Source organism: Jaculus jaculus, chromosome 6 (genome assembly GCF_020740685.1).
Source record: "Jaculus jaculus isolate mJacJac1 chromosome 6, mJacJac1.mat.Y.cur, whole genome shotgun sequence".
NCBI classification, from domain to species: domain Eukaryota; kingdom Metazoa; phylum Chordata; class Mammalia; order Rodentia; family Dipodidae; genus Jaculus; species Jaculus jaculus.
The window spans coordinates 60,302,928-60,318,610 of NC_059107.1; the positions used below are offsets into that span (position 1 = coordinate 60,302,928).

At 44.0% G+C, this 15,683-nt stretch overlaps 1 protein-coding gene across 1 annotated transcript in view; it reads left to right on the forward strand.

Annotated features, from left to right (window-relative positions):
- Nucleotides 1-9,787: 9,787 nt before the first annotated feature.
- Slc4a5 (solute carrier family 4 member 5) overlaps nucleotides 9,788-15,683 on the forward strand; it is a 179,857-nt gene continuing 173,961 nt past the window's right edge. The window contains exon 1 of the mRNA XM_045151539.1: nucleotides 9,788-9,872. The gene's annotated coding sequence lies outside the window, so the exon portion shown is untranslated. The remainder of the gene's footprint in view (nucleotides 9,873-15,683) is intronic.

Sequence of the window (15,683 nt, forward strand, 5' to 3'; positions counted from 1 at the left end):
TTCCTTTTATTCTACTCCATCCTCCATGTCAAAAAAGTGATGGTCGTAGAACTGTGCAAATGTTGTGGGGTTAACAACAATGACCGTGAGGTTCATTCTAGAGGACAGTATCCCAAAGTGTAGATCTACCATCAGCCTCTTTCCACTTTGTTGAGTTCTGAGTATCCTCAGCATCTACCGCCGTCTGTCTAGCGGTGAGAGTGGCACACTTCCTGCTACTTCCTCTGCAATGTTCTCTAGGCCATTGTGAGTGTTATGGAGGTGACTTTTCCACTGCCAATCACTGGGCTTCTCTTATTCTCATCACCTTGATGTGTCATGGATCCACCAGTCTTCACTACCATCACTACCTTTTACAAAAAAAGGAGCCTCTCTAACCAAAACTGAAAAGCAGCATTAATTAATGGGCATAAACATATCCATTTAGAAGGCAATTTGGTGGGATTGACATATCCATTTAGCCAAAGAATAGTGGTAGCTTTCCTTAAGGCCTATGTCCTTCCAAGCCATAGGCTTTTATTTATATTTTTTAAAATATTTGAGAGGGAGCCGGGTGTGGTAGTGCACGCCTTTATTTCCAGCATTTGGGAGGCTGAGGTCAGAGGATCACTGAGTTTGAGGCTAGTTTGAAAGTTATTCCAGCTCAGCCTATTTTAGAGAGAGACCCTACCTTGAAAACCACCCCCCCCAAAAATATTTGAGGGGCTGGAGAGATGGCTTAGTGGTTAAGACACATGCCTATGAAGCCTAAGGACTCAGTTTTTATACTCCAGGTTCCACGTAAGGCAGATGCACATGGTGGCACATGCATATGGAGTTTGTTTGCAGTGGCTAGAGGCCCTGGCATACTCATTCTCACACACACTTTTTCTCTCCCCCCACCCTTTCTGTGTGTGTGTGTGTCTAATAAATAAATACATAATAAAATCTTTTAAAAATTTGAGAGGACAAGGAATCCAGATACATGCACCACTTTGTATGTCAGGCTTTATGTGGATACTAGGGAATCAAACCCAGGCAAGGGCCTAAAACACCGAACAATCTCCCCAACTCTCAGCCCCAGACTTTTGACTGGGTTTTCAGTACCAGGCATTGATTCCTTCTCACTGATTGGGCCTCAAATCCAATAAGAGAGCAATTAGTTACCCTTATAACTTGTGTGCCACTCTCGCACCTGCGGGCACCTCTCGCCTGGCTGTTGATTGTGCGGCTCACAGGATCCCTGCTGGTTTAGACTCCTGGTGATGTTTGCCCACTCTGTGGTAGCAAGCTGCAGGGAGGTGGCTTCCAGCTCAGTCCCAGCTTGGCTTCTCAGTGTCCTGTGACTGCATCAGGTGGTATCCTCAGTAATAGGGTCTTACTATCTAGTTCTGAAATGAACCGTTTATTTTTGTGCCCCGAAGGACAGGTACTTGCTGCTTAGCTTTCTTGATTACTATCTTATTTTCTACAGTGGCAAACACTGTTTCCTCCTACTCTTAGCAGGCCAAAGCTGAGAGAGAAAGTTAACTTGAAGACTCCACCACCTCACTTTTATCTGCTGGGCTCACATATTTGTGTTGCCCACAGGATGGGGATAGCATAAAGACCCAGATCTGCTGCTGGCTAAATCTGGAAAATGTGCAAGGTCCCCAAGCTAAGGTCCCTGCCCAGCCTTCGGGCTGAATGTGAATAAGCAACAGACGTGTGTGTCACGGCCTGCACACCAAATGAGAACACATCACAGCACTGATGACCTGGACTCCTGGCAGATGGGCCCAAGGCACCCAGAGAATAGAGTCTGAGGGTGAGTGTTTTATTCCATGTAGTTGGCTCCCCTGAGCATACTAAGAAGCTATCTGTTTTCCTTGCCACCCTCCATCTGCTGCCCCTAGGGATGGCTCCCCTGCTACTGAGGCTCTTAGGGCAGCTGCCGGGCCCTATGGCTTTATTCCTATCCAGGAGGCTGGGGATCTTGGGTGTGAGAATTGCACTCTTCTTGATCAAATAACTGCTGCCAGGCTAAATATAGCGCTCACTCTGTGGCTTGATTTTTATTACAGATATTTTGAGTGTAAAAGTGAGAGTGTAATATAGTTCCATGTGCCACATTTATTATTTCATGGCTGATATTATTTTATCTGTAGCCCATATTCTTACAGAATGTTTGAAAGGAAATGCCAGACTTGTTGATGTCTAATTATTTCATCCTGAAGTATTTTTATTACTGCAGTTACCTTTTCGTTGCTGGGACAAACATCTAACAAGAAATTCAGGCTTACTGAATCCAAGAGAGGGGGCTGGAGAGATGGCTTAACAGTTACAGGTGCTTGCTTACAAAGCCTGTCAGCCCAGGTTCAATTCCCAAGCCACCCATGTAAGCCAGATGCAAAAAAAGTGGGCCAAGTTTCTGGCCTTCATTTGCACTAACAAGAGTCTCTGGGGCACCCAACCCCATACATACACACATGTAAATAAATAACTAATAGAGCTTTTAATTTTATTTAGTTCTTGTGCATGTGTGTGCATGTGGCACTTTTTTAGAGGTCAGAGGACAACTTTCAGATCAGTCCGCACCTTCCACCTCATTTCCATACGTACACTGGGAATACAGCCCACCACAGTATCCAGCTTTTATGTCGGGTCTGGGGATTTGAACTTAGGCACTCTGAGCTACACGATAAACCCTTTATACACTGAGCCATTTCCCCGGCCCTAGAGCCTTTTTTTTTTGAGGGTCTCACTGTAGCCCAGGTTGACCTAGAATTCATTTTGTAGCCCAGGCTGGCCTTGAACTCATGGCTATCATATGCCCTCCTTCTCTCCATTAGTCTCTCTTTAAATTTGATGTCATCATCTTTTTCTCCAATTATGAGAGTCTTGCAGCGCTGAGATATAGGCTTGTGAGACCATGCTAGGCCTCTCCCCCCACACACGTCAAAGTAGGGTCTCGCTCTAGTCCAGGCTGACCTGGAATTCACTATGTGGTCTCAGGATGGCCTTGAACTCACAGCAATCCTCAAGAGCTTCCCAAGAGTTGGGATTACTAGCTTCTTTTCTTTTTAAAAATATTTTATTTGTTTATTTGAGAGAAAGAGAGGTTGATAGAGAGAGATTGGGCACAGCAGGGACTCCATCCATTGCAAATGAACTCCAGATGAATGTGCCACCCTGTGCATCTGGTTTATGTGGATACTGGTGAATTAAACCTGGGTCCTTAGGTTTCACAGGCAAGCACCTTAACCCTTGAGAAATCTCTCCAGCCATTCTTGTTTTATTTATTTGTTAGAGAGAGGAGAGAAAGAATGGGCATGTTAGAGTCTCCAGCCCCTTCTCTCTCCCCCTCCTTCTCTCTCTCTCATAAATAAATAAAAAATGTTTTGTTTTGAAAAAGAAAGAGGGCTGGAGAAATTGCTTAGTGGTTAAAGCCCTTGCCTGCAAAACCTAAGGACCCATGTTCTATTCTCCAGACATTAACCAGATGTACAAAGGTGAGGTAAGCGCAAGGTCGTACCTGTGCCCTAGGTGGTGCAAGTTTCTGGTGTTTGATTGCAGTGTTTGAGGCACTGGTGTGACAGTTTTCTCTCTCTAAAATAACTTTTTTAAAAAATGCTGTGGCGAGCTTGTGGTCAAACACTTGACTTAATACACCTGGAAATGTTATTTATTTGCCTATTTATTGTATGTATGCAGATGGATCCACCCCATGAGCACAAGTGAGAGCCATACTGTTACTCAGGGCCCATTGTTCTGTGCCCTTCACAAAGCACAAAGTGAGGGGGCAAGTGTTCATTTTTCCTTAATGCTTAGGCTACTGAACCTTTATATTTTATTTCATTTGTATTATTTTTTTTATGAGAGTATGAGAGAGAATTGGCACACCAAGGCCTTCCAGCCACCACAACTGAACTCCAAACGATGCGCCATCTTGTATGCATGTGTGACCTTGTGCTTGCATCACCTTCTGTGTCTGGCCTACATGGGTACTGGGGAATCAAACCTGAGTCTTTAGGCTTGGCAGGCAAGCACCATAACCACTAAGCCATCTCTCCAGCCCAACATGTTTAATTTTTTAATTTGTGTGTGTGTATTTTTTATTTGAGAAAAAGAGAAAGGGAGGCAGGCAGGCAGGCAGACAGACAGACACGTGCGCACACACACACACACACACACACACACACACAGAGAGAGAGAGAGAGAGAGAGAATGGGCATACCAGGGTCTCTAGCAGCTGCAAACAAACTCCAGATGTGTGCACCACCTTGTGCATCTGTCTTACATGGGTCCTGAAGAACTGAACTGAGGTCCTTTAGCTTTGCAGGCAAACACCTTAACCACTAAACCATCCTCCAGCCCAGAGTGTTACCTTTTTTAAAAATATTTATTTACTTATTTGTTTATTTAAGAGACAAAGAGGCAGATATTTAGAAAGAATTAGCCACTGCAAACAAACTCTAAAAGCACACATCACCTTGTGCATATGTGGCTTTATGGGGGTACTAGGGAATCAAACTCAGGACATCAAACATTGTAAGAAAGCACCTTTAACCACTGAGCCATCTTTCCAGCCCCCATTCTACTGTTGATAGACATTTGTGGTTTTTTTTTTTAATGTTCCTACTAAACCTATTATGTATAGCATGCTTCCTTGTTCATGTGCCCAGGTACACATATAAGAGGTTTTTCTGAGGAGCAGAACTAGTTGGTCATTTGGTAATATTTGACAATATTAAATATTGCCACATTGCCTTTCAGAGTGGCTATACTGGTCACACCCTCTCCAACAGGATGGGCCCCCATAGCTGCCTATGAATCTGCTTCTCAGGGGAGAGGTGGTGGGGAGAGGAGACTGAGGAATGAGGAAATCAGTCAGAAGAAAGCCTTCTGTGCCAATCTAAGGAGTCCCAACTTTGGCTGCACACTGGGAAGCCACTGGTGACTTGGGGACAGGGAACAAAATACAAAAACTGGTCTAAGGACAGTGAGTCTTTGAAACTTTCTCTCGATTTGCGTTGGAGCAGGGTGGCGATAGTGGTGGGATTGGCTTAGGCCAACAGCAAGATTCAAGTTCACAGAATAGAGGAGGAGTTTTGTGGAGAGAAGACACAAAGGGAAAGTAAACCAGTGCCTTGGAACACAGAATAGAACATCCCAGAGCTCCTGCCTCTGTCCACACATAATCCAGTTAGGCTCACACGCTGATGGCCAGGTCTAAAGTGCTACAATGTCCTGGCAAAACATCATGGCCTTAGTTAGCAAAGATGAAGATGCATATGCTCAGTGGCCCAGAAACCCCAAAATATACTAAGGAAAATAAATGAGAATAAAACAAAAGAGGGCAAAATGTCCACAATGTCAGACATAATAGAGTCTGTCTGTCAAGCAAAGATTGACTTAGGCAGTCTGGAGTCTGATCATATGCTGTTCATCTGATACGGAGGGTGGGAGTGCCAGGTCTACCATCAAGTTGACGGGCTGAGAACAGACTCAAGCACCCAAGAACATCAACTATGTTATCAAGGTAGCATTTCACATGAGTGCATTCAGGGTGCGTATTTGAAGTGTGGCCATATAACACATGGGGAAAACAATACTGTTAAATCATTATCCAACACCATCCACCAAACTGCAGTCCAGATGGATTAAATCTTTCACTATTAAACAACTCAATAAAGAAAGAAAACAGATGTATATAAACTTGAGGATGCCTAAAGTTTGTTTTTTTTTTTAAACTGACAGCAAAACTAAAAACCATAAAAGAAAACATGGATAAAATTCACTTCATTAAAATTCATCATAGCTGGGTATAGCATCACATGTCTGTAATCCAGCTCTTGGGCAGCTGAAGTTGATCATTTGAGCTAGGAGTTTAAGACCAGTCTGGGCAACATAGTGAGACCCCATCTCAAACAACATAACATCACACACATGCATGTGCGCGCTCACACACACACCTTCTATAAAGAAAAGAAGTTAGGCCGGGCGTGATGGCGCACGCCTTTAATCCCAGCACTTGGGAGGCAGAGGTAGGAGGATCGCTGTGAGTTCGAGGCCACCCTGAGACTCCATAGTGAAGTCCAGGTCAGCCTGGGCTAGAGTGAGACCCTACCTCGAAAAATAAAAAAAAAGAAAAAAAAAAAAGAAAAGAAAAGAAGTTAAATAATACACCGGGTGTGGTGGCACACACCTTTAATCCCAGTACTTGGAAGGCAGAGGTAGGAGGATCACCATGAGTTTGAGGCCACCCTGAGACTACATAGTGAATTCCAGGTCAGCCTGAACTTGAGTGAGGCCCTACCTCAAACAAATAATTTATATATATATATATATATTTACAAGACTACCACCTCAGGAAATATTTAGAAAAAATAATCGGTATTGAACATATACCAACTCTTTTCCAAGTCATTATTTCCCAAGTACCATATAACAATTATTTATGTAACACTTACATTGCACTAGATGTAAGTAATATAGAGGTGACTTAAAGTATATAGATGGATTGTGAGAGGAGCAATTGGAGCCAGTCTCTCATAGATACCAAGGTGTAACAGGATGTTAAGGGTCCAGGAAAGTCCTCGAACCCCAAACCCTATGTTCGTTTCTAATTTTAATCAAAGAATTGAATTAAAAAGCCTGAGAAGGATAATTATTAAATGATTATATTTATTGAGGGAAGTACAGAGCCAAGAAAAGGCACCCATGTGGCTGTAGATCCTACATGGAGGGCCTGAAAAAACTGTGGAAAGGAAAGAGAGAAGAAAGTTCAAGGAGCTCCTGCCATATGGGGACTTGTGTGTGTGTGTGGGGGGGGGGACGAATCATGTGAAGAGTAAGGGCTCAACCAGACCCAGCTGAGGGAAAAACTCACCCACAGCTGGAAGTTCCCAAGTGGTCAGAGAGCCTGCCCATTTCTTGCAAAGGTAGTGGTAGGCTGTCCTCTGGCTCAGGTGAACCAGAGGGATAGCCGGTTGGTTAGAGCTAGGGGCTGTTTCAGGAAAAGGGTAGCCCTGACACCAAGTTCCAGGGGCTGAACTTGATCAACCACAATGTTTAAATCCTATGAAAGACCTCCCTCCCAGGACGGGTCCCAGTTGTTTGTAGAAAAAACTGGTCTAGAGAACTAGGCAAGAGACAAGAAGTCAGATCATTTTTTATTTCTAGCAAGTGCAATGTTTCCTGTCTTTTTCTTACTTCCAGAGGTCCAGTTACCCTAACTGTACCCCCCTCTCAAGGGGTCTTCTGATAAAGAACTCTTATCTAGTTGAGTGTTGTGGTGCACACCTGTGATCCCAGCACTGGGGAGGCTGAAGCAGGAAGTCAGAGAGTGAGGGTGGGCATGCCATGGTTCCTTGCTGCTGCAAAGGAACACCAGATGCTTGAGCCACTTTCTGCCTCTGGCCTTATATGGGTACTAGAGAATGGAACCCACTTTGTACATCTGCCTTTACATGGGTACTGGGGAATCAAACCCAGTCAGGCAGGCTTGGGAAGTTTGTAACTTTTAGCCACTGAGCCATCTCCCCAACCCCAAATTCTTTTAAATACGTGTTTTCAGATGCCATTTCAGAAAGATTTTCTAACCAGTAATTGATAATAGAGCCTCTTTTCAACTTTATCAATTCTATGTATTATTGTTTAAAAGTCTCCATTGTTTTGAGTTAGATGGTAGAAAACAATGCAATTTTCAAGTCGCATTTTTGATTTCTGATGAACATGAATATTATCAGACAGTTATATTTTGTTTCTTATTTGTGTCCATCATGATTTTAATTTATAATGTTTGTAAGATTTTTGGAGTGCAAGACTATGTACATGCTGTTCTTGCTGGAGTCTACTTCCAACCGTGCACCCATGGTCTAGCTGATGATGGGACTTAAATTTGCAGAGTAAATAAGTGATAATCCAATATTATTTTTTACTAGTAATTGATAGAATCACATGAATTTTCCACCTTTGTGTTCATTGAGCAAAGAAATGCACTTTTCTTCATAAAAATTTACTTTTTATTTGAGAGAAAGAGAGTCAATGGGTGCTGACGCCCTCTGTGTCCATGTGTGACATTGTATGCTTGAATCACTATGTCTGGCTTATGTGGGACCTGGAGAGTCAAACAGGAGTTCTTAGGCTTCACAGACAAGTGCCTCAACTGCTAAGCCATCTCTCTAGCCCACACAAAAGTTTTCTTCTCTGAAGGAAATTCTTAATTTCTTTGCAAAAATAATACTCTTATAACTTGAACAGATAAATTCAAGATTGGACAGATTCAGCTATTTTGTATTTTCATGCTTTGACCCCCCTTTTTTCCCCTCAACAACTGTCAGATTTTTCTATTCATATGAGCATCTTTGGAATACTCAGATACAAGGAGGGACTTATGATTTCATTGTAGAAAATTAAAACACTAAGAGAAACCATCTCAAAAATAAACAAAAAATAATAAAGGAAAGAAATGGCTGGCTATGGTGGCACACACCTTTAATCCTAGCACTTAGAAGGCAGAGGTAGGAGGATTGCTATGATTTTGAGGCCAGCTTGGGACTACATAGTGAATTTCAGCTCAGCCTGGACTACAGCAAGACCTTGCCTCAAAAAAAACAAAAAATAAATAAACAAAGAAAAAGAAAGATCATGGGAAAAAATAGGCCAAAGCAGTGCTAGAAAACGGGGAAAGGTTTACAGTAGACTAAATTTTTCTCATTTCTGCAGAAAAGTCTTGTGTCCTCATTTCAGTCATGGGCTCCATGTTGGATTTCTCTAAGTGCTTCCACAGAACTGACAGCCAAGCATGGCTAAATGACCCAGGCCCAGTTAAGACCAGAAATATCTTTCACAATCTCCTTGGGGATAAACCCAACAGCCAACTAGAAAGCCAAACAGAACTTTGGTGATTTGGTAGGAGAAACCCTGTGTTATTAGACTGGCTCACTTAACTATTTTTGTGGGGGTCTTTTTAAGGCAGGGTCTCACTCTATCTCAGGCTGACCTGGAACTCACTCAGTAGTCCCAGGTTGGCCTCTGTGTGCTGGCCCAAGTGCTGGGACTAAAGGCAGGTGCCACCATACCCAGTCTCTCTTAACATTTTTTGGGGAAGAGGTATTTGAGGTAGCGTCACTCTAGCCCAGACCGGTCTGGTATTCACTTTGTCGTCTCAGACTGGCCTCAAACTCACTGCAATTCTCTTACCTCCCCCCCCCCCCCAAGTGCTGAGATGAAAAACATGGCCACTACACGGGCTTCTCTTAACTTTTTACCCTTCTAGTTGGAGAAATTAGGAAGCTCAATATTTTATTTCCCAGAGCCCCTTGCTAATAAATGTGGATTGGGTCTACTAGTAGATTCACGCTCTCATCACATTCATTGAGAAACCTGCCTCTTGAAAGAAAAGAGGGAGTCACTGAGAAGTGGGTAGAGTGCAGGGCTGAAGGCCCAGAGGCCACAGAGCCTTAGGTAGCAGGGCAGAGTGACAGCTGGTAAGTTGGTACTGTGGGCGCTTCTTGCTGCGTTCCCCACCCTCCACCTGCCTTTTCCTTGGCTCAGGCAAAAGTCAAGTGGCCGATCTAGTATATAGTGAGGCAGAAAGACTTTCAAAAGCAAATCCAGAATATGCTTTGGTTATTAGCTAACACGACATTAGGGTTGGGCAGGGGAGACTGGCATTGTTCCAGACAACTCCCAGCAAACACTGGTCATGAGGAAGAAAATGCAATGCCTCCGGAGCAGGTTCCTCCCCATTTCCTTCATCAGGAAGGGTCCTTAGCCTGCAGACCTGCTCCTTTTCTGCATTCTGGAAGGAAACCTCTCATCCCAACCTCTTACAACTCAGCAGCTCATCCTTAAATCCCATCTGCCATGGAAAAGAAAATGAGAACAAAAATATGAAGATATCTGATGTAAGTGTACACATGCTTTAAATAAAACCCGAATGGGCAGAATGCAGAGGGCTTCATTTTAAGCTTAGTGGTGACATACCATGTGCTCTTTTCATCTAGTCCTAGTCCACTTTCTTTAGACTTTGGACTCACTTGCAGACTTTCACAGCCCTCCATGGATTACAGGCTTCCTCTGGTGGTCTGCTTCTGGCTGTGGCTACTTCAACGGGTCTAGGATTATGGGCTTCCTGGGTCACATACCTTCAGTGCTTAAGCCATGAAAGTCTCAAACTCATTATATATTATCACCATCTTTTTAAAAAAAAATTTGTTTATTTTTATTTATTTATTTGAGAGTGACAGACAGAGAGAGAAAGAGGCAGAGAGAGAGAGGGAGGGTGAGAGAATGGGTGCACCAGGGCTTCCAGCCACTGCAAATGAACTCCAGACGTGTGTGCCACCTTCTGCATCTGGCTAATGTGGGTCCTGGGGAATCGAGCCTCGAACCGGGGTCCTTAGGCTTCACAGGCAAGTGCTTAACCACTAAGCCATCTCTCCAGCCCTGTCACCATCTTTTTAAAAAATGCATGTGCACATATCTGTGTGCACATGCTCATGTGTGTGTGGAGGGGTGCATGTGTGTGTACATGCATGTGGAGGCCAGAGAACAGCTTCAGATGTCATCCTCAAGTACACTGTACATAGGAAACAGACTTTCTCATTGAACTGGAGCTTGCCAATTAGGCTAGACTGACTGGCTGGCCAGTGAGCCCCAGGGATCTACCCATTTCTGCCTGTCTACCCTGCACTGGGATTGTCAGGACATACTATCGGGTCAGCATATTGCATGGGTTCTGGGGATCAAACTCAGGTCCTCATGGTTGCAATGTAAGTAAGCACTTTACCGACTGAGCCATCTCCCCAAACCTCTGGCTTTCCATCTCTGATTCTATGAGCTATTAAGAGGAACTAGGACATTTAGTGGGCTCAGCCATGGCCTTCAAACTGCATTCTTCCACCTGGATGTGGGTCCCAGGTCCAGGGGTGTGGCCTTTCCATTGAGGAAAAAAAGCCCTACCATACCATCTAGGAATAAAGTGAAGACTTTAACCCAGAAGATAAATTTACTATCTGAAGAAGGAAAACCTTGAGTGTGGAGGCTGATGATACCCTGGCCACTGGCTGTGGATAGAGAGGGACAGAGCTCAGTGTGTGTGTGTGTGTGGTGGGGGGGGTTGTGGGTGTGTGCACGCACCTGGGGGAAAGTTCTACAACTGAGCTACAGCCTATACCCAGAGTTCAGCTTTTTTTTAAACAATATGTTTTATTTATTTATTTGACAGAGAGAGAGTGGGAATGGGCATGCTTGGGCCTCCAGCCACTGCAAACTAACTCCATACACGCGCGCCCCCTTGTGCATCTGGCTAATGTGGGTCCTGAGGAATCGAACCTGGGTCCTTTGGCTTTGATGCAAATGCCTTAACTGCTAAGCCATCCCTCCAGCCCCAGAGTTCAGCTTTTAAATATATATATATATTTAAGCTGGTGTGGTGGCGCACGCCTTTAATCCCAGCACTCAGGAGGCAGAGGTAGGAGGATTCATGAGTTTGAGGCCACCCTGAGACTGCACAGTGAATTCCAGGTCAGAAAGGGCTAGAGTGAGACCCTACCTCGAAACAACAAAACAAAATTTTAAAAAATGTATGTACATATACATATATATTTTATTTATTTATGAGAGACAGAGAGAATGGGCATGCCAGGGCCTCTAGCCATTGCAAAAGAACTCCAAAAGCATGTGTCACCTTGGGCATCTGACTTACACAGGTACTGGGGAATCGAACCTAGTTCCTTAGGCTTTGCAGGCAAATGCCTTAACTGCTAAGCCATCTCTCCAGCAACCCTCCCCTCTTTTAGAGGTAGAGTCTTCCTCCAGCCCAGGTTGACTTGGAGTTTACTATGTAATCTCAGGGTGGCCTCCAGCTCTCAGAAATCCTCCTACCTCAGCCTCCCAATTGCTGGGATTAAAGGTGTGGGCCACCATGCCTGGCCAGAGTTCAGCTTTTAATGGGGCTTCCAACTTCTGCTTTTCCTCCATTTTTGAGTTCGTGGCTAAATACTATTCTACAAGAGCCTCAGTTTCCATATCTGAAAGGTTAGGGATAAGAATGCTGTCTTTGTAGGACTGTTGGCAGAGGTCCCAAAAGGTCCAAGTCCAAAGTCAGGCCTAGAGAGGCCATGACTTTCTGGCATGCTCCTTCCCTCAAACTTTTTTCTCTTTCCCTCTTCCCTTTTTCTCACTTCCCTCAATATTTATTATATACTTATTTCTCCATTCTGTCTTTCTTACAAAAAAGGAATTAAGTTTAAAAGGCCCCAACTCTTGGTATAAAACCTAAAAAAAAAATCATAAAATACACAGTTTTTCAGGCAGGAGTTGGCATGTTGGGGATCAAAGCTGGGATTTCATCCATTTAGGCTGTTCTCCTCTAAATCACATCCCTAGATTCTTCAAGTTTCCTGACATATCCTTCTCTGAAGAGTGGACATTTGGGTGTGCTGAGCTGAGTTGGCAGTGGGGAATGGGGTGTTCTCCTTAACCTCAGATCCATGGAGCAAAGAGGCAAAAAGTGTGATTTCTGAGGGTTTTGTATCTTAAAGGCACTGATTCTCCATGTTCCACTGCCGTTGGACAAGCTAAGCAAACTGTAATAACTGTCCCTGGGCACACTGATTAGATATGCCAGTGAGGACTGGTAAAGACCCAGATAGCAGATGCAAAAACATAAGAAAAATGTTACTCTAGCTATGAATAGACAAAGATTTTTTTGGTTCAAAAATAGTTGGTTGATGAGGCAATTGAGGAGGGGCTGTGTTAACAGTAGAGGCAAAAAACGAGAGGAGGCAGGTGGGCTCCTCGGCAAGATCCAACCTAAAGGGAGTGAACTCAAGGGCTTAGGAGCCACAGGTCGCTGCACCAGAGGTGAGTAGAGGGGATTTAGACATATGGAATTACAGCTGCACCGCAGGTTCTGGCTCGGAGCTGTGAGCAAAAGCAAAGTATGGCATGTAAATGCCAGAGCTTGAAGGTCAGGTGAGATTTTCTTGCTTGCTGCAAAACTGTGGGCAGTCTGACAGTTTAAGTGAATCTATGGCCATTCCAACATAGTTAAGGAGAATGTCAGAATGGTAAAACTGTCCTATCACATGCGTTCCTGCCATTTTGCTGTCCCCTGTCCCCTCTCTGGTTTTCTCTCCTTTGAAGTGAGAAGCCAGTATGTGCATATTCATCTGTGTAAGGTCAGGCTTTATAGCAAGGGGCTGAACCCAGCATTCAGTTCTATATTTCCCCATGCTCTTAAGCCACGAAGTCACAGTGCCTACTTCACAATTATTCCATTTCAGCATCTTTCCAAAGTCAAGTAAGGGTACAGAAAAGATGAGATTTGTACAAAAATCCTCACTTCAATTAAGTTTTCTGGTGCAAGGAAATCATCCCATTTTCTAATATCCTCTTCTTGGGGTTTTCAGGGAATGAATTGAAAGCAATGACTGTGGGGTCAGGGAGCCGGAGCACAGCTTCCTCCCTAGAACAGGCAATTAGTTTTTTTACATCAGCACTTCTAGAAATGACTTGGCTTTTAAAAAGCCACCCTGCATTTGTTGAAATTCTGACTTAGAGATGGCTTAGTGGTTAAGATGCTTGCCAGCAAAGCCTAAGGACTTACGTTCAATTCTCCAGTACCAATTGTAAACCAGATGCACACGGGTGGCACATGCTTCTGGAGTTTGTTTGCAGTGGCTGGAGGCCCTAGTGTACCTATATACTCTCTCTCTCTGTCTCATGAATAAATAAAAATGAAATATTAAAAAAAGAAAAGCTTGCCGGGCATGGTGGTGCACGCCTTTAATCCCAGCACTCGGGAGGCAGAGGTAGGAGGATCGCCATGAGTTCAAGGCCACCCTGAGACTCCATAGTGAATTCCAGGTCAGTCTGGACCAGAGTGAGACCCTACCTCGAAAAACCAAAAAAAAAGCTTGTCGGGCGTGGTGGCACACGCCTTTAATCCCAGCACTCGGGAGGCAGAGGTAGGAAGGAGGATTGCCATGAGTTCAAGGCCACCCTGAGATGACAGAGTTAATTCCAGGTCAGCCTGGACCAGAGTGAGACCCTACCTCGGAAAAAAAAAAAAGAAAAGAAAAGCTGGGCATGGTGGTGCACACCTTTAATCCCAGCACTTGGGAAGCAGCAGTAGGAGAATTGTTGTGAGTTCAAGGCCACCCTGAGACTACATAGGGAATTCCAGGTCAGCCTGGGCTAGAGCAAAACTCTACCTCAGGAAAAAAAGAAAGGAAAGAAAAGAAAAAAAAAAAAAAAAAAGAAATTCTGACTTAGAAACTCAATGGCCTTGGCTCTGTGCCTCTGTCTCAGAAAGTGTCTCATCCTTTCTACATGCAGACTTCCCGGGATGTGAAATTTAGCCGTGAGCTCATTAGCAAGTATATATGTTCCTGCCAGTACCCTGAAGACCATCAGCTAGCTTCTACTGCCACCCCTGGTTTTTGCAGGTGGTGCAGTCTAAGAAAGGAACCCTTCCCTAGCTTGAGCATTTAGTGGCTGCTAACTTCACTGAATGAGCGTCCACCCTTCCTACAGTCAAGTTTGTCTTCACAGAAAGGCAATGAAGAATAGACTAGAGCCAGGTGTGGTGGCGCACTCCTTGAATTCCAGCACTTGGAGGCAGAGGTGGGAGGATCACAGCGCAGCTTCTGCCCCCGGCCGGGAAGGGTGATGTGGCTGGGGCCCCAACGGCCTCCCTATGTGTGCCATTCTCTCTCTCTCTCTCTCTCTCTCTCTCTCTCTCTCTCTCTCTCTCTCTCTCTTTGAGGTAGGGTCTCACTGTAGCCTAGGCTGGCCTGAAATTCACTATGTAGTCTCAGAGTGGCCTCCAACCCAGGGTGATTTTCCTACCTCTGCCTCCCGAGTGCTGGGATTAAAGGCGTGCACCACCACGCCCAGCTGTCTGCCATTTTTCAGTTTTCAGGCTGTTGACAGTCATCTTGCAGCTTATATGTACATGTGCTTATATGTCTGACTCTTGGCACCCAGCATCCTGGACAGAAATAAAACTGGATTGTTGGGGATGTTTTGGAAGTGTGACAGAATTGCTGAACAAAAGAGTCTTTATGTCGCAGTGTGCTGAGTAGTGATGGCCTTCAGCGTCCTCTGCACGCAGTAGCTTAGATAAGTGACTCTTGAATTTCTATCAGATTTCAATATGAACAAGCACCTGCCTGCAGAAACAATGGGAAGAATGGCTAACCTGTTTATCTCTGATCATTGGATAGGATAAATTTCCAGATGTTATTCTCTATGTTTATGTTCTTGGACTGATAATCTGTATAAATAATTAAGATGCAACCATTTAAAATACAGAGTTGAATAGCCTGTTACAATCAACTTCAGTATTGTTACTCAGTATTATATTCTGCAAATGTTCTTCTGTTTTGGAGTAAGGTAGCTTAAAGGCACATAGTAGAAAACAAAATTGGTACATTGGGACTTGGAAATGATACATCTCTACAGAATGTCTGGACTCTTTATTGAGAAAAATTATATTTCTTATTGTGGATTGTATTTGTATTATTAATTTTGCTTTTCACCTGACCACACTGTTTTGATAATTAACGAGAATACTTCTACTCTTAAGAAGTTCTGTAATTTATTTCAGGTATTTAAAATGTTTAAAATAAGCCAGGCATGATGGCACATGCCTTAATCCCAGCACTTGGGAGGTTGAGGTGGTAGGATAGCATGAATCTGAGGCCAGC